General features: G+C 23.4%; 1 protein-coding gene across 4 annotated transcripts in view; it reads left to right on the top strand.

Moving 5' to 3' along the window:
• Positions 1-20,493, top strand: part of LOC122500987 (band 7 protein AGAP004871-like) — a 283,194-nt gene that overhangs the window by 54,146 nt on the left and 208,555 nt on the right. The window contains exon 12 of one of the 4 annotated variants that reach the window (XR_006301530.1): positions 5,114-5,196. The exons of the other annotated variants lie outside the window; for them this stretch is intronic. The gene's annotated coding sequence lies outside the window, so the exon portion shown is untranslated. Of the gene's footprint in view, positions 1-5,113; positions 5,197-20,493 lie in introns of those variants that run through there. 4 annotated transcript variants of the gene reach the window in all.

Raw genomic sequence — 20,493 nt, 5'->3', positions numbered from 1 at the left:
GACCCGCGAGGTCACATTTCCATAATAGGATGCATCGAAAGACTTGTGCGCCCTCTCTATTCCGTTTCTTCTTTTTTTCCACGTCTCGTCTTTTGTTTTTTTCTTCTCTATCTCTCTTTTTCTCTTTTACTCAAATTTCTTATATTTATATTCGGCACATTATATCACTGAAATGAATTCGCTATTCTTTTCTTTTTTTTTAATCGTAGCTTTTTCATGAAATTGAAAAACCTTGAAGGATATATTTCATTAAAGTTTAATTCTTAAATATATAGTAGTTCAAAGATGAGTATGGTGAGTTATTAACGTTTTTCAAAGTCTCTTATAGTTTGTATTATATGTTGAGGAGTAGCGAAAAGAAAGATAAATTAACTTTGAGTACTTTGTGTAGCACAATTAAGCAACTGCTGCCGTTTATTATGTAAAATTCAATTAATCAAGACTCTTTAGTTTCATCTTGTACCCATTTTCAATTTTCGCTTCTTTTCTTCTTTTTTTCGTTTTTTTCTTATATTTTTCCGCTTCTTCTTATTCTTCTTCTATTTGTTTTTTTCTTATTTTTTTCGTCCTTCTTTTCCTAGGGGAATTGCATAAATTTTTAGCAAAAGTACAGTACAGTTTTAAATAATTCTGCACTAAAACAAATTGAGGGAAGCAATAAAATTTGATTATACAATGTGTATAATAATGTGTCAATAAACAGGGGTTATTATTATTAGTTTCATAAATAATAAAAATTTCACAGAATATTCAATTATTTAGATTTTTTTTATAAATTTCTTCGCAATAATTCAATTATTTCCATAAATAATCAAATTTTTTAGAGATTCAATTATTTTCTTGAATAATAAAACATGTTGCAGAATTTCAATAATTTTTAACACATTTTTAATCGAATTCCTCGAAAAATATAGTTTTTCTTGAAAATTTTATTAAAATTCGTCGAAAAAATTCAATTATTTAAAAATTTGTTGATAAAGTTCTTTAAGAGAATTCAATTTTGAGAAACATTCAATTATCCTGTGTAGAATATTATTATTTATGAATATAATTAAATTCTTGAAACAAATTTTTACTACATTTTCAAAAAAAAAAAAAAAAAAATTGAAATCCTGTGAAGAATGTTATTATTTAGGAAAATAATTGAATTCTTGCAACGAATTTTATTATTTAGGAAAGTAATTGAATTCTTGCAACGAATTTTATTATTTATAAATATAATTGAATTCTTGTGAATTATTTTCACTACATTTTTTTAAAATATTTAAAATCCTGTGAAGAATTTTATTATTTAGGAAAATAATTGAATTCTACAAACGAATTTTATTATTCTTGAATATAATTGAATTCTTGCAACGAATTTCTACTACATTTTTTAAAAATAATTAAAATCCTGTGAAGAATTTTATTATTTATAAAAATAATTGAATTTTGCAACGAAATTTTTTTTCCTTTTTTTTTAAATAATTGAATTCTTTTGAATAATTTGATTAAAATAGGAAATTTTAATAATAATTGATTTTTTTTGAAAAATTTCATGAAAATTGTATTTTAAATAATTGAAAATTTTGTTAAAAATAATTGAACTCCTTTAAAAAATTTTATTATTAGTGAAAGTAATGAATTTTAGAGTAGGATTTTATTACATTGTTTAAATAATATTTTTATAAGTTGTTGAATTGCAAAAAGGTTTGAATTTGAAATTTTTGTAAATCTCAATTCCTATGGAGTTATAGTTATGATTAAATATTTATTTAAAAAAGAATTTATTTATGTTTGCGGATAATATTACAATTAAAAAAATTCGTAAATACATGTAATAGGACAATTTTTTTTAATATCTAATAATTTTTAGAATGAATCAGAATATTCTTTAAGGTCAGGGAAAAAGTTAAAATTTTTTCTGGAAATTAGGGAAAAACCAAAGTAATTTTTTGTGAAAACCCTGATAAAGTACTCATGATTGCCTAGGGCAATAATTTGTACTTTATTGACCACTTGCAGGTCAATGAAGTATTCATTATTGTCCATAATTGCCCTAGGGCAATAATGTGTACTTTATGGACCTTTTTCAGGTCAATAAGGTACTTATGATTGCCCATGATTGTCCTAGGGCAATAATGTGTACTTTATGGACCTTTTTCAGGTCAATAAGGTACTTATGATTGCCCATGATTGTCCTAGGGCAATAATGTGTACTTTATTGACCACTTGAAGGTCAATAAAGTAGCTCTGATTGCCCAAGGGTAATAATAGGAGCTTTCTTGACCTGCAAGTGGTAAATAAAGTGACAATTATTGCCCTAGGGCAATAATGGGCACATTATTGACCGCTAGGCTATAAGGGGGAACTTATATCCCGCACAGGCAGGTAAACTGTCTATAAAACACCTGAGTTGCATTAAATTTATAAATTTGCGATTATCACTTTCTAAACTTAAAATTATAGGTTGAAAATTATCATAATAGAAAAATGTGAAATTATTAAAAATTCAATTTGGAGAATAGAATTTTTTTCATCTTCCTCACACCTAAAGGAAAAATTGTCTATTTGATAATATGAAAAGAATTGCGCGCGTTCACAACAAAAAGGCAGGATGTGTGCGAGAAAATTTAAGAAAAATGCAAATTTTTTAAATTATCTTCTTTTCAAGTTTCGTAGGATAAGGAGGGGTGAAAAGGGGTGGGTGAGGGTGGGTGTTACATTTGAAAGAATGGCACTGTTGCAAAAGTTGCTTAAGCAGGTAAAAGGACGACAGGAAGTGAGCGATAAAGGGTGTGGAAAGACGGAAGCTTCTTTTCTACTCTAATGTAAAGAAGGCGTGTAGAGGTGGTAGAAGGGCATTCATTCGACTTTGGACAGGATCTTGAATCACATCCTTACCGTTGACGTTAGACGTCGTAGTCTTCGTCGTCTTTCTTCAACAAATAAACCTCGCTTGAACCCCTTTTACAAAGATCCAAGTTGACCCTTCACAGTTTCACTCGAGTTTACTCTGAAGACGACAGACAAACCAAAAGAGTAATTACGTTTCGCTGTGGTTTAATCTTTGATTTTCTCCCAACCTCAAAGGATGTGTTTCCTGGGCACAAAGGAGCTATAAACCTTATCGAATGAGGCCAAATTTAAACATTACACTTTCACACCCTAACCTTTTGTTAAATCTTCCTTTTGTGTATATATACAGTGTTATTTCCGGTTTTTTTTATTTTTATCGTAATGTTTTTTTTTTGGGAGTAAATTCATTTAATTTTCAATATTTGTGACGATGAAGAATGGTACTTTCAAGAAGCAAGTTATTTTAAGGTTATGTTTGTGTTATTTTTGCCTCAAATAAAATTTTTTGTGTTTAAACACAAAAACTAAGCTCAGCTTTTATTAACTATTAGAGATGCAATTTAAAGACATAAAAATCAGTTGTTTCTTGTTAAGAGTTTGTCGCCTTTGGTGTACTTTGTCCCCTTGTTTATTTCGAAAATTACGAACATAACCTAAAATTTTCTGCTTCTTCAAAGCAGAACACAAAGGAGAATTGTGGAACACTTTTGACAGTATTCTAAAAATAAATTTTCACCTATTTAGATTCTAAAGAGTAAATCTTCAAATTGACAAGATTTACAATCAGGTAAATTTTTCTTCATGTTAAGAAAAGAAATGTAATTTTTTTTTGTTGTCCTCTCTTCCTATTCCCGTAAGCCTCGTAAATTCTTCGCAAGAAAAATAAGAGGAGAAAAAATAGGGAAACATTTCAAAGAAAAGTTTTTCACTGTACGGTAACCTGTGATGAACATCCAGTCACTAACATAGCATCGTTTCTCTCCGCCACTGCCTTTAGAATAGACTGCAATTTCTTGCCCTCCTTAAGATTAGATGCAAGAAAGCTCTCAACTCGGATTGCGTTTTCCTATAAGAACATAAGAACGTGTGTGGTGAATAAAAAAAGGGCATCTTTCTCTTAACGTCATATTTTTCAAAATAGCAATGTCAACTTGAAGGAAATGAAAAACAGAAAGAAAACAAAAGTCTGAATTTGGTTAAATATGTTAAATGTGATGAAATTTATTGATATATAGGGAATTCTTACAGGTATAAAGAAAAATCAGGTAATTCAGGGGAAAATTAGAGAATTTCAAGATTTGTCAGGGAAAACAGGGAATAGTTAGGGAATTTTATCAAAAGTACTGGTAAAATATTAGATTTTTATAATTCGTAAGAAAGTTCTGGATTTTCGTGTCCAAAAAACTTTGAAAATATTAAAAAGTTTTATTTTTCTCTCTAAATTTGAATTAGTACAAATGTTTACTAATTCAAATTAGTGACTGACTTTTTGCTATTGAATTAATAAATTTTACTAATAAATTTGTAGAAATTATCATTTAAAATTTACTAATTCAAAAGTAAAAAGTCAGTCACTAATTTAAATTAGTGAACATTTTTACTAATTCAAATTTAGAGTTCTTGAATTTTTTTTCGCTTTCCTTATAATTTTTGAAGTTACCAAAAATTTTAATACTTTTTGTAAACTTTGGAAAAATTTTAGTATTTTGAAATTTAAAATTAATTTTATATTATTTTATCAGAGTTTTTAAAAATAGAAATTTTTTTATACAAGGAAACAAATATTATAAATAATTTTTACTACTTTTAAAGAAAAAGCCAAAATATTAGAAATATATGTCAACTTATACTGATTCCATATTTTTAATTTTACTATTTTACTATTTTCACAATGAATTTTTTAATAATAATATATTAAATTTTCTTCAAAAGCAGTAAAATTTTGTTATTAATTATTATTATTTACAGAATAAATTTTAAGATTTCTAAAGTAAATTTTTATATTTTTTATAAAGAAATTTCTTTCGGAAATAGTAAATGTTATTCTGGAAATAATAATTTTTATAATAATATAAATTTTACTATTTTTAGAGTAAATTTTACCAAGTATGAAAGAAATTTGATTAAGTTTTACTGAAATTTACTATGAATATGGTAAAATGTTGGGTATTTTAAAACAAAACTAATTTAATAGAATTATTTGGTAGAAATTATTACTTGCTTTCAGTTTTTAAATAATAATTCTAATATAAATTCTTTTTTTTTATTGTTTCAGGTGAGTTAAACAACATGTTTCCTGTCAATTTTATTTCGTAAGTAAATATTTAGAGAAGAATTTCTGTCACAAATGCAAAAAAGGTAATCAAATTGAAATCATGAAAAATATTTTGGAGAAGTTATAGTAGCAATTCTTACAAATATTATTAAATTTTAAATGGTTTGAAACTTTGGAAAATTTTAATTCCTATCGAAAAATAATAAAAATAGTTGAATTATTTATCTGAAAAAAATTATTAATGTTTCAGAATAATTTTACAAATTGAAGATATTCATAAATAAATAAAGTAGAAACGCATTTTCTGGAGTAACTTTTAGAGTAAATAAAAATATCCTTTAAGCTCTGGGAAAAACAAAATCAAATGCTTGTTGCAACTCTTTTGTAAATGAGTATATTTTTAAGCTTATAAAGTTAGATTAAGTCAATTTTAAGACTTAAAATCAAATGCTAAAATTAGTAATAAAATTAGTAATAATTTTACCATCAAACAGTTAAATTTTACTATTTGTTAGTAGAATTTTACTAATTGAAATTTAAAGAGTACACTGTAAAAAATTAAGGGAGTAAATGGCATCGGGAGTGATGAGGAGTAAAATTTTTCGTGTTAAAATTCTACTCCAAAAAAGAGATTATCAAAAAAAAAAGTTCAACATTTACTCCCTTGGGAGTTATTTCACAATTACATTTAGTCAAGGAGTTAAAAAAGAGGAGTAAAATTTTAACTCTCTAAATCTTACTTCTTGTGCTTAAACTCCAAAAGGGCCGACTTTAATTGAATTCTGTAAAAAGTTAAAATTTAAGTCCTTTTTTTATAGCCTGTGGCTGTAAGGTTTATTTCTTACAGTTCAATTGTAAAAAAGAAATGTTAAAACAGAGTAATATAGTGTGAAATAAATTATTATAAGGACCGCCGATAAATTCAATGTAAAGTGAAATACTCCTCTCGTAGTCAGTCGGACTTTCTATATATATGTACAGTGGAAATTGTATGTCTCACAGACAAGTCAAACTTTCGAATTAATTGAATTAACTAAACTCGCTCGGGAACGCTAGCCAGAAACCCTCTCTTGTACATGCTAGTGTATGTTCTGCATATTGTTCAGCAGCTTCCAAAATACATTCTCCTGGCCAAAACCGTTGCGATATGTGAATTATCATTAGTCGCACGTTCCTAGTTCATGGGGAAGTTTCTGGATTTGTCTTCTCTCTTCACCATATCGCTGACCTGAAAATGTCAGACTCGAATGACTTAGATATATATACCGAGGGAACGTCTCTTTGAAAATTGAAATTAATTCCCATCTTGACAAAACAAAATTTACCTTGTAGTTTTTAGTCTTGTTTTCTTCTCCTCTCTGTTGGTTATATGAATTGCTGCAATATTATTGTCTCACTGTCCATTATATAACTTATTTGTTTAATTTGAGTCAATATTTTATTTTGGGTAAATTTAATTATCATTTGGTGCTCGGAGGAGATTTACTTAAACAAAATGGAATTTTTAATCAAGCAAAATAGAATTTTTATTTTTGGTGCAAATAGAATTTTTTATTTGAATCAAATATAATTTTTATTTAAAGCAAAGAAGTTTTATTTGAAGTAAATATTTGGTGTAAATAGAATTTTTGTTTGGGGCGAATGGAATTATTTTTTATGTAAATAGAATTTTACTTGAACCAGAGAAAGAATTTTTTATTGAAACCAAACGGAATTTTTTTTAATTAAACCCAATAGAATTTTTATTTGAACCAAATAATTTTATTGAACATTAACTATTTACTATGAAAAAAATTTTTATTTGGAACGAATAGAATTTTTTTTAACAAAATAGAATTTTTACTCAAAAAAAAGTATATAGAATTTTCTTTTAATTAAACCCAATATAATTTTTATTTAAACGAAAAAATTTTATTGGATATGAATATTTCGTGTAAAAAGAATTTTTATTTGGGTCAAATAGAATTATTTTTATATGCAAATAGAATTTTTTATTTAAACCAAAAAGAATTTTTTTTAAATTAAACCTAATAGAATTTTTATTTAAACTAAATAAATTTTATTGTACATAAATATTTGGCTACGAATATTTGGATCGAATAGAATTATTTTTATATGCAAAAAAAATTTTTTTTAACCAAATACAATTTTGTATTTAAACCAAACAGAATTTTTTTTAAATTAAACTTAATAGAATTTTTATTTGAACCAAATAAATTTTACTGGATATAAATAATTGGTAAGAAAAACATTTTTATTTTGGACAAATATAGAAGTTTTTTTTTGGAACAAATTAGAATTTTTACCGAAAAGAAATGGAATTTTTACTTTAAAACCAAATAGAATTTTTTTTTAATTAAACCCAATAGAGTTTTTAGTTTAAACAAAGTAGCATTTTTACTTGAAATAAATGGAAGTTTTACTTTAAAACCAAATAGAAGTTTTAAATAAAAAAAAATATAATTTTTTTTAATTAAACCTAATAAAATTTCTAATTAAGCCAAATAAATTTTATTGTATATAAATATTTGAATTAAAAAGAATTTATATTTGGGACGAATAGAATTAATTTTATGTGCAGAAAGAATTTTTTTTTTGAACCAAATAGAATTTTTTATTTAAACCAAATAGAATTTTTTTTAATTAAACCCAATAGAATTTATATTTGAACCAATTAAATTTTAGTGGAAATAAATATTTAGTGTGAAAAAAATTTTTATTTGAGACGAATAGAATTTTTTTTGAACAAAAAAGAATTCTTCTTCAAAGAAATGGGATTTTTACTTTAAAACTAAATATAGAATTTTCTTTTAATTAAACCCATTAGATTTTTTATTTAGACCAAAAAAAAATTTTATTGGATATAAATATTTGGTGTAAAAAGAATTTTTATTTGAGGCGAATAGAATTATTTTCATCGAATAAAATACCAAATAGAATTTTTACTTGAAAGAAATGGAAATTTTACTTTAAAACCAAAAAGAATTTCTTTTAATTAAACCTAATTGAATTTTTATTTAAACTAAACAAATTTTGTTGGACGAAAAAATTTGGTCTAAATAGAATTTTATTTGTCGCAAATAAAATTTTTTTTTTGTATCAAAATAAATAATAGTAATTTTTATCTAAAATTTAGATTCTAAAAATATAAAAACCCACGAAAAATATACAAAGGAGAATATAATAAGAAACTAATATTTATCTTAATTTCTTTCTTTAAAATATTTCGTGTAGCGTATTTTTTTCCTAAAAATACTTAGTTTTCAGGGGGATAGAATTTTTGTGGTGTTTTATTGTTTTTTCAATTAGTAGTAAAAGAAAAGTTTAGTGAGACGGAACTTTTTAGAATGTCTGTATGTTATCTGAGTAGTAAAGCCAATTTTTAGTCAGACGGAATGATTCACATGGACAGAACTTTGCAGTCTATTATTTTTTAATTAAAAGTAAAAAAAAATACTTTTGAAAGATTCTTCAATTACGTTATCTAAGTAGTGGAGTCAAATATAAGTCAGACAGGCTTATTTGCCTCGATTGTATTCTCAGTAGAGAAAGATTTTATTAGTCAGACGTTTCAATTTTCGGTAATTTGAATCACAATGGATTTCTGGTATTAATTTATTGTTTCTAATTTTTACTTCTAATTTTGATGCCATTTTGATGCAATTGTAGGTGGAAAAAAAACTTTTATTCTCTTAAATTTCGTGTGTCAGTGGTAAAAACGTTTTTAGTTAGACAACGTTTTAATAAACTTGCCTTTATATAGCATCAGTAGTAAAGTATAGTTTTAGTCAGACATAACAATTATTATTGATAATTGAATTTTGTTGATAAAAATAAAATAAAAGGGGAAATTCTAAATACGAGACTAAATTCTATTATGTTTTGCCAATTATTAATTTTGATGATAATAATAATAATAATTTTTAAATATTTTTTGATATTATAACAATAGAACAGGGTGAAAAAACATTTTTTTTCTTTAGAATTTAACGCCAATTTTAATTAAATGAAAAATAATTCAATACTGTTTCGAAAAAAGAACTTGTTTGCGAATAATATATAAAAAAATATTTACAATTAAATATAAATACAAAAGTTGATTCCAATTTTCCAATAATTTTATCAGTACATATGAGAAGATAAAAGATTTTTATTTTCTATGAACTGTGATTTTTTTCATATAATAATTTATCATACATAGTTTTTTATTTTATAGAAATAAAATTTGACATTTTTATCAAAAATTTTTTTCATACAAACTTTTATATAAAGATTTTCAAAAGTTATATTAAAAAACTGACTGAAACTTTTATAAAATTTATGCATGTTTCTTTGTAAAAAGTATATTCAATACAAATATTTCAATGCAACTCGTTTTTCTTTTTAATATCAAAACATTTTAAAATATTTTTATTGCAACTTGATATTTTATCATTTTCTGTTGTAATTTTTTATTTGTACAACGTAATGAATTTTTTCAAAGCTTTGAAAATTCAAAATCTTTTATTCTTTTAATTACATTTTTGTTGAAAATTGAAATAGCAGATATTTGTTTTAATGAAATATTTTAAAAGGACTTTTAATTCAATTTTGCTTTTCACGTATTTTATTAATTCTTTACATGTGGAAGAATTTTTTGTTTTAATTAAATTATTCCAATTTTTGTTTGTGCAATTTGAACAAAAGCGCTAAACAAGAAGGAAAATACTGAATGTTATTGGCAATTGTCAATAAATAATGAAAATAATGAAAAATTTTTATTTTATTTTATATTAATTTATATTTTATTTTATTTTTTTTTTCGATAAAAGAGTAAACATGACTTTTTTGAAAAAAATTCAAAAATATTTATTTTTTTATATTTGAAAGTGAATGGATAGAGGTATTTTTTTTTGTATGTACATACATTTTTTCTGTAGTACTGGAATAATAGTTGAAAATGGAATGACTTTAATAATATTGATTGACTTTAAACATTGATTGACGTACTAAAAATAGAAGTCTACTGAAAGAAAGAGGAAAACAGCTTATTGTATCACTGTCAAAGTTGAAAATAGCACTAGTATTCCATGCACGTAAATCTTGGCAAATCTTGAACGGTTATCTCGTGCCGCCTGTTTCTTTCCGTTCGTCTGCCTTTGCTTTCCATTTTCTTTGAACTTTTTGTTGCTCTTTGTATTACGACAAAGGTAAACGAGTGCAAGCTTCCTCGTTAGGAATCGTTACTTCCGTACAAAAGCCTTTTGATTCCGTTCGGTCAATTTTTCTTCTTTTTTTTGTTAGCTTTCTTTGTTTTCTTACCAAAAAGCTGAAAATCTAATTACTCCATTGATTATTCGGCGAATTTTTCAATTTTTTTCGTATAAACTCATAATTTTTTTTTAGAATTGAATTATTTTTGAATATGTGACCCGTTACGGAGAAAAGTTTTGATGCAAAAAATTTTGGCCTTAATTATCAAAATTTGAGTTTTTTTTATTTAAACAATTGAATTCTTGAAAAATTGTTTGAAAACTATAATAATATAATAATTATAAAATTATTGTTTTGTTGTAAATAATTGTTTAGAATATTTTAATTTAATTGTTTCTAATAATTTTTACTAAAACTCATATCCAAAATTCAATTTCCAAAATTCTTAATTAGAATTTTGGAAATTGAATTTTGGATAAGAATTTTTTAGTAAAAATTATTAGGAACAATTAAATTAAAAAATTACAAATTCAAATTTTCTTTTTCAAATTATTGAACAAAAGTTATGCAGAATATTTTTTAAAGAAAAAATATATATATTAATTTAAATAGAAACATATTTTTGCTTCTAAATCGTTGTAAACTTCATCAACCTTATTTATTTATTTAACAAGTAATTGAATTTTCAAGTAATTGAATTCAGAAATTTAGAAAAAATTATGTTTTTCAAAAATTTGAACTAAAATTTTTTGAATATAATTGAATTTCCGAAAAATAATTGAAAAATTGTTAAACAACTGTAAATTTTCTCAAATTTTACATTTTGGAGTATTTAATCACGCAATTTTAAAAAAATAGTCGTGCTTTTGAAGAAATATGTAATGAAAATTGAAAAAATATTTTCAAGATAATTGAATTCTGGAAAAATAATTGAAAAATTGTCAAACAATTGTGTATTTTTGAAGGTTAAAAATTAATCGTGTTTTTGAATAAATAGATGGAAAAAATTTAGAAAATATTTTGAAGTTAATTAAATTTCCGAAAAGTAATTGAAAAATTATTAATTGTGAATTATCTCAAATTTCATATTTTGGAGAATTTTATGACTATTTTTAAAAAATAATCGTGCTTTTGAAGAAATATGTAAAGAAAATTAAAAAAATGTTTTGTAGATAATTGAATTCTGGAAAAATAATTGAAAAATTGTCAAACAATTGTATATTTTGGAATTTTTAAACAATAATCGTATTTTTGAAGAAATAGATGGACAAAATTGAAAACATGTTTTAAAGATAATTCCCGAAAAATAATTGAAAAATTAATTAATGTAAATTTTGTCAAATTTTAAATTTTGGAGAATTTAATCATAATTTTTAAAAAATAATTGTGTTTTTTGAAGAAATAGATGAAGAAAATTGAGAGAATGTTTTGGAAACAATAATTAACTATAATAATTTGAATGTTCTTTCATTTATTTTATTTTTTAAATAATTGAATTTCTGCAATTATTTGTGATTTCTCTAAAATTGGATTTTTTTTACTGTTTTCAAGAAAAATTTAAATTAGAAAATTTTAAAATTCTATTATTTTTAAAATTGCTAATTTTATTTAAAAAAAAGGTATAGTAAGAAGTTATAGAATTGTCGCTGGTTGAATTTTACAATAATTTTCAATGCAGAAAAGAAAGCAAAAATTGTTTTTCGTTTAATTCCCGTGTTTAATTAAAAGATTGATTAATAATAAATGTATTGTTTGTGTTTTAAATGAATTGAAAGTTTCTGGTCGAATATTGTTCTAATGTCCAGGGAGTTCGATTGACATAATTTGTGGTCACAAATTGAAGTTCCGGGAGTTCCTGGAGAGAAGTTGACACTATCGATCCTTTGTCATGTACCTCGGGGACAAAATGTTAATTCATGACAGGTAACAAGTTATTATTTGATAATCCTGTACCTGTTAATGAAGAGGTAAAATGTTTGTGTGCGCGCGTTCAGATCCCTGTGTGCTTGGACGTATAATACCGCACACTCAGTTTGTCATATCCACACAATCAAAGTAACTTACGTAAACTTCACTGTAACTTCAACTCTTGGTTCTGGAAATTCATCCAAAACAGGCTTCGACTAATTTTCACGCTAGACTTGCGTAACACGCCACATTAGGTGATATAATGAATATCTAAAATAAATTACACGATAATCCATCGTAACATCATGCTATACATATAGTGTTTCAAAATATAATTTAATAATCCCAAATATCAGAAAATCAAATTCACTATTATAATGGATATATATATATATTGTTTCAACGAATTTTCAAATTAAAAGATGAAATCGTCTGGAAATTATTGGATAAAGTTTTGCAATTCTCAGGAATTTCTCGAGGAAGCCACACACATTCATAAGTAAATTACTTTACTGCTGCAATATTAAATTGTTTGAATACCATCTCGTGTTTGTGACTTGAGGTGACGTAATTGATAATTGGAGGTGAAATCCTTCCTTCATGATATTCACTTAGTTATGTCCTTAATATCATCTATATACATATATCTACTCTCTAGAATATTTCGAACAATTATACTGAGGTTTAACTTTGTTGGTGTGAATCTTAACACCTGCTTATTTCAAAATCAACACTTCGCATCAGTGGAGAATTTATTTTAGTATTTCGAAAATTATTATTTAAAAGTTAAATTATTTCTATGCTGTAATACATTTAAGATGAGATTTTCAGATCAAAGGAATATGATTGAAGGAAAAAGTTTCTTTTGATGTAAATAATTCTCGATATCTTTGCTCTCTGTTTGGAACATTTTGTTAAACAATATTACAAAACTTGTGAGATACACTAGGAAATGTAAACGTGAACTTGATGAAAGTTATCATCCTAGTTTGAGAACTAATCAGCGGAGTAGTGAAGTAAACAATATAAGGTGGCTTAGTTGGAATCTCATTTGCTTACATTAACAGATCCATTGTCAAAGGCAATTGTAGTTGAATAGAATTCGAAGCAGTCGATACCAATCAGAAGCGAGACTCCGATATTACGCGATTTCAAGTCAATCTTCGTGCTAATAAACTACATTAATTTCCATAACAGTATCTCAGATATATCACACTGGAAGCCAAAATTTATATACTAAACATGATTTATTTATAACATCATATTAATTTGCAAATTGTCGTTTTGCATTTTCTTTATTGGTAATGAAAAATGTATAAAAGACGTAAAAAGGTAAATTTGGACAATGCGTAAAAAAGAGAAATCACGAATTATCAAACGATAAGTAACAAAATATTAAGAGAGAAGTAACAAAACAAAAAGAGAAACACAAAAAAATAAATAACAATACGAAAAAGTGATAAACAAAAAAAGTGACAAAACAAAGAAAAATATAGAGAAGAAAAAAATACACAATATTATATTAAAATGTAGGAAAGAAATGAAGATATTTTCTACAGTTTGTACAACGTATATAAATTTCGAAACATTTAACATCAAAGCAGTGAAAGCATTAAAATTCCATTATTTGGATTAATGAACCATTTAACAATGAGAATGTAAACAAAGAGAATTCAAATACTGCATGCAGTTCATTTCGTTTAACATTTCGAAATACGAACTCTAAAGGTGTTTCAATTTCGTTAGTGTGACAATTTTCACAACAAACAATATTTTCCAAATAGCAAATCAAATTATTGATGGCCTTTGTATAATTTGTCGTTTTCTTTTTAAGATGTGCATTTAAAAGGAAAATTTCAAATTGTTATTATCGTCAGTGTTGAAAAATGTATAATAGTTCATTTTTTGTTATAAAAGGAAAGGAAAAAAATACTAATTTTTAAATATCAAAACGTATAAAAATGTCCCCTTAACAATTTAATTAAAAGTTTGCTTCGTCAACTTGTCTAAAAAGTAAAAATATTGAAAAAATGCTTTAAATTTAAATTGCAAACTTTCTATGTAAACTTGCCGAACATCTTGAGATTCAATATGGAGATGCTATTCTTCACCTGCGAACGCCAAGGTCACCGCTAGATGGCAGTTTGCTTCTTTCTTGGAACTTTTCCTGACACCTGGTGGCGACCTTGGCGTTCTCAAGTGGAGAAATTAAACCACTATTTTATCTAACAAAAACTTTTTTATAATTAAGAAATAATTTTATTGTGAGAATAATTTAAATTGTGTTTTTAGTGAAAAAATTTATATCGCTTATTATTTAAACACAATATTCGTTATTTGTAAATAATTTGCAATTTGCAACAATTACGAATATTTTACGCCAGTATTTTTTATTTCTAAATGCAGTCCGAGACCTGCGTTTATAATCAACGATTTAGAAGAAAAAGTATTTTTCTATTTAAATTTCTTATAAATTTTTATTTAAAACATGTGTTTTACATATTTTCTTGCATCAATTATTTAGAAAAGAAAAAAAAATTAATAAGTAACTGGACAACAATTTAATTATTTTTATTCATTTATTTAATTTAAAATCAAATTATAATCCGCTTGCAAAATTTTTCTTCTTTCAATCATTGATTATAAATATTTTAAACTTCACTAAAGAAAATTTTTTTAAGAGTTGATTTTGCAATTTTTATAAAATTTCAAAATGTTTTAAATATTAAATTTTCGAAAATCTTAATTAGTGTAGAAAAAAATGTAATATTTAAAAATATTATTAATTTTTCGAATAATTTTACAATTCAGATTATTTACAAAAATTTTTAAAAATGAAAGTATTAGAAACACTTTTTTCTGTATTTAATTATTTTTAGAGTGAATAAGAATTTAGCGTCAGTGAAAAAGGGAAAATTCTTTATGGAAATAAGAGAAATTCAGAAAAAAACAAAATCAAATTTTTGTGGTAATCTTATAGCCGCAAATCAATTCGAGAAATTCAGAAACCGTTAGAAATGTATGTAGATTATCTATAATAATATAGATCGAAATTTCAAGTATTGAATATTGAATAAACGTAAAACATTTATTGTAGAGAATTCGATAAATGAATACACAAATATTTTAATTATGTTATCATATTTTTTAAAAAAATTTTAAATATTTCATATTCAACGTCGAGTTACATTTCAGTCTACACATTCTTTAATGTACACAGTAGATAATTTATTTTAATAACCAAATACGTAATGAAATGGTTGGAGAACGAAAGTTCAAAAAAAAAAAGTTTCAGAGAAAAAAGTTCTAATAATTCTTTGTTCCAAAAGCCAAAAGTTCCAATAATTCTTCGTTCCAAAAATCCAAAGGTTCAATAATTCTTATTTCCAAATACCAAAAGGTCCAACATTTTTTTCAAATTCCAACTTTTTCGTGCTGTATTCCGTCACTTCTTAGAATTATGAGAAACAAAATGGCGGCGGACAAATAAAACAGCTGATCCTCTTGAAATTTTATAATTTGTCTAAATTCCAAATTAAACGGAATTAAATGAGGATATATTTTTAAAACAATTTTTCTCAATGGCAAGAATGTTATTTCTATGTAAATAATATTATTAAATATAATTCATTTAAATAATTTAATCAATGAAGTTAAATAATTTAATAGGATTATACCTAATAAAACTTTACTATTTCATTAGTATTTTTTTATTATTTAATTATTTCTAGCATGTACTGTACAATTAGTAATAATTATTATATATTATTAATATCTTCTAAATTATTATTTATGTAATAATATATTTTTTATTTAGTAATTTTTTCAAATTAATTCCATTTTTTTGTTATACGTTATTAATTTATAATTGTCTTTTTATAATATTTGCATTTAAAAGGAAAATTTCAAATTATTATCATTATAATATACAAAATAAAAAATGTAATAGACAGTATTTTGCTGTTGTATAAAAAAGGAACAAAAGGCATTAATGCATACTAGAGATTGTAGTATTTTTGTTCGTTATCTACTTTGTATTAGTTCAAATGTTAATGTTTTTATATGTTAACATGCAACTCTTGAAATCAGCGACTGCTTTGTAACAGAAAAACCTTGGGGGATTTTAGGAAAGCAGCTTATCGTGCTGTTAGGATAAAAAACATTTTTCCTCCCCACTTAGAGAGGGTTATAAAAAGAACGTGACCTGTTTATTTCTTAAAATCTTATACGATAATTTTCATCGGTTTTTATGTGTTTAAGCTTTGAGGGAAAAATTCACTTCTTTTTTTCACCATCTCAACTATGAAAATTTTGAAGAAGAAAAAAAGTTGATTTTCGCGAGAAATTTCTGTTTGTTTTTTAAATTCCCACTACTTTAAATTTAAATTCTTTAAAACGATTCAATTATTTTCAAAAAATATTCGAAATTCAATTATTTTCAATATCTAATATTTTCAAAAAATTTTTCAAAAGAATTCAATTATACAATTATACAATTCTTCACAATAATTTCATTGCTTTCACTCATAATAATAATTTTTATGGAAATTGAATTATTTAAAAAAATTTTGGATAAAATTCTAAGCAAGAATTCAATTATTTTCATTAATAATAAAACTTGTCGAAGAATTTCAATTATTTTTAATACTATTTGAAATTAATTAATCGAAAAATTCAATTATTTTCACAAATAAAATTTTCCACAAGAATTCAATTTTTTAAAAAACAAATTTCATAAAATTTTTTGAAAAAAACAATTATTCAAGAAATCGTTTATAAAATTCTTATGAAGAATTCAATTATTTTTAAAAATAACAAAATTTTTTACAGAAATTCAACTCTTTTTAAACATTTTAATAAAATTTTTCGCAATAATTCAATTATTTTCATAAATAACAAAATTCTTCTCAGAAAATCATTTATTTTTGAAAATTTTGAAAAAATTCTTAGCAACTATTAAATTATTTTCATAAATAATAAAATTCATGGGAGAATTTCAATTATTTTTAATACAGTTTTACAGGAATTGCTCGAAAAATTTGAATTATTCTTAAAAATTTAATTTCAATTCCTCGAAAAAATCAAATATTTAAAAAAATGCTTTTTTAAAATTCTTTGAAAAAATTCAATTATTTACAAAAATATTACAATTTTTCACAGGAATTCAATTATTTTCAAATATTTTAATAAAATTGTTCGAAAGAAATCAATTATTTTAAATAGTATTTTAATTAAATTTTTTTGAAATAATTAAATTATTCTTTTAGATTTTAATAAAATTCTTCCGAAGAATTCAATTATTTACATAAATAATTCTTCGAAAGAATTCAATTATTAAAGATAAATAACAAAATTATTCCTGAAAATTCAATTATTTTGAGGCATTTTAATAACATTCTTTGCAAAATTCAATTATTTTCATAAATAACAATATTTATCGCACAATAATTTAATTATTTTTAAAAGTAAATAATTTCTTCTTGGGAATTCAATTATTTTAAAAAATTCTAATAAAATCGTTCGCAAACATTCAATTATTTTCATATATAATGAAATGCTTTTTAGGAATTCAATTATTTTCAAAAAAATTTAAAAAAATATCACACAGAAATTCAATGATTGTAAAAAAAAATGTTAATAGAATTCTTAATTATTTTTATAAACTTTTCGCAATTCAATGATTTTTAATATCTACTTTTTCATGAAATTTCCAAACAGAATTCAATTATTTAAAAAATTTTTTTGTAAAAATCTTCGTAAGAATTCAATTATTTTCATGAATAATAAAAATTTCCCAGGAATGCAATTATTTAAATTGAAATTTTCATAAAATTAGTCGAAAGAAAATAATAATAATAATAATTTTTATAAATATTTAAATTCTTTTATGAATAATAAAATTTGTTGCAAGAATTCAATTTATTAGCAGGATAAGAAAGAAGTAAATATTTTTAATGAAAATTATGAAAAAGTTAGGAAATTAAAATACAGAATGGATTTTTTGTCAGTTTTTGTGAAGTATCTAAATAAAGGAGTTTTTTGGTCGTCAAGTTTAATTTTTTGATAGCTACTTTTTTACTACTTTTTTTTTAGTTTAAAAGCTTCTTTTTGCTACTTTTTTAAAATTAATTATCGAGTGCAAAGTCTAATTTTGTGAAAAAGTGGTAGAAACATTTCGTTTTTTTTATTTGAGATAAACTATATAGAGGTCAGTGAAATTCAAACTACATGTTTGAAATGAGAATAATATTATCATATTCAAAGAATTACGCAACAAGTTCTATGTAAAGTATTCTCTTTACTCTGTTCCGCTTATCTTTTGGTGTATATTTTTTTTTTTTTTTTGCCCTCATATAAAAATAATTGTGAATTCTCTGAACTATGTAAGTTTAGTGAGAGAACTTGTGTTGAACAGAGACGGAAAGATAGGTTCTGTAAGCTAGAGTCGAGTGCCAACTCAACGGATTGCGGCTAACATTAATTCCAACTGATTCTAACCCACCAACCCCTACATACAAAGCAAGATTATGTTACGAACTCGAGCGGAATACCATCCGCCATACAGTTCAGTTCCATTTCACAGATAAAGTACTAGATTATTCTAGAATTCGTAACCACCATTTTATCCTTTGAAAACGTGTATTTGGGAAAAGTGGACAAAAACTTTTATGGCAAATATCAAAAGTAGAGATACTTTTGTTGCACGACAGAGAACTTGTGTTGAGTTTATTTTGAAGTAGATAAATTTTATTTTTCTCGAGAAGAAAATTTTTATTTCTCAAGTTTGTAATAATATTCTTCCGGATGAGAAGAAATCATTTGATTTGGTACCGAAGCGTTGGGATTTTTTTTAGATTATAATTTTATATCTCTTTCTCTATCCAAAGGAAAGTGAGATAGGAACCTCTTTATCAAAATTTTTAGATTTAAAAATTTTAAAGTTTCTCTAAATAATTAAATTATATTGAAGAATTTCTTTAAGTTTTAGAAAAATAAAGTTTTTTTTAATAATTTCAATTCAATTGTAATTAAAATTTTAATAATTTAATAATTTTATTAACATTTTTAGGAAATAATTAAGTTCTAATCAGAATTTTATTACAATTTTTTAAAATAATTGAATTTATTCAAGTAAAGTTTATTAAAATATTGAAAATAATTAAATTTATTCATGTAAATTTTATAATTATTGAAATATGAAAAATAATTGAGTTCATTCAAGTAAATTTTATTAAAATATTGAATTCTTTTGAAGTATTTCCGTAATTTTCTGAATATAATCGACTTTTTTTTTAGTAATTTCAATTAATAATTTTATTATTAAATTTTATTTAAATTATTAATAAAAAATTTAATTTTTTGAACACCTTTATTTTAAAGTTTTTCTAAATAATTAAATTATTTTGAAGAGTTTCTTTAAGTTTTAAAAAGAATGAATTTTTTTTTAATAATTTCAATTCAATTGTAATTAAAATTTGAATAATTTAATAATTTTATTAACATTTTTTGGAAACAATTGAATTTTTTCCAAAATTTTATTACAATTTTTGAAAATATTTGTTTTTTTATGAAGAAATTTTTTATTTATGAAAATAATTGAATTCTTATAAAACATTTAATGAAAACTTTAGGAAATAATTGAGTTATTTCGAAAAATTTTATAATAATTCTTAAAAATAATTGAAATTTTTCAAGAAATTTTATTAAAATTGTATTGAAAATAATTGAATAATCACGAAGAATTTTATTTCTTTTTTTAAATATGTAATTGAACTGATTAGAAGAATTTTGTTATATAAGTTTTGAAAAGAATAATAATAATTATTTATGATGTTAATAATAATTGAATTTTTATTAATTTTAAATATGAAATTATTCAAAAGTTAAAGTTGGTGTTCAGAAATAAAAAATTCGTACAATAATGAATTGAATACTATGTTTCGCGCGCGTAAATTTTGCTTGTAACTAAAATAATATTAAAGTAAAAATAAATATTTATAAACAAATTAAATTGAAAACACAAAAATTATTTAAATTTCACTATATATTAAAATACGACTGAGTGATAGAATCATCTCTACTCTTATTATTTAATTTTTGTTTGAACAAATTTTCCTAAAAACTCAACAGATTAATTAATTAATTAAAAATTACATTATTTGATTTTTAATATTAGAAAATGTTTTCTTTTACAATTATAAAAAGATTAATGAATAAATAAAATAATAACAAACAGAAATAAATAAAATAAGAAAATAAAAATAAATACTACTGATTAA

Source organism: Leptopilina heterotoma, unplaced genomic scaffold (assembly GCF_015476425.1).
Source record: "Leptopilina heterotoma isolate Lh14 unplaced genomic scaffold, ASM1547642v1 Lhet_197, whole genome shotgun sequence".
Classification (NCBI taxonomy): Eukaryota; Metazoa; Arthropoda; class Insecta; order Hymenoptera; family Figitidae; genus Leptopilina; species Leptopilina heterotoma.
The sequence above is the reverse complement of the archived record's forward strand: the minus strand, read 5'-3'. Positions and strand labels throughout refer to the sequence as shown.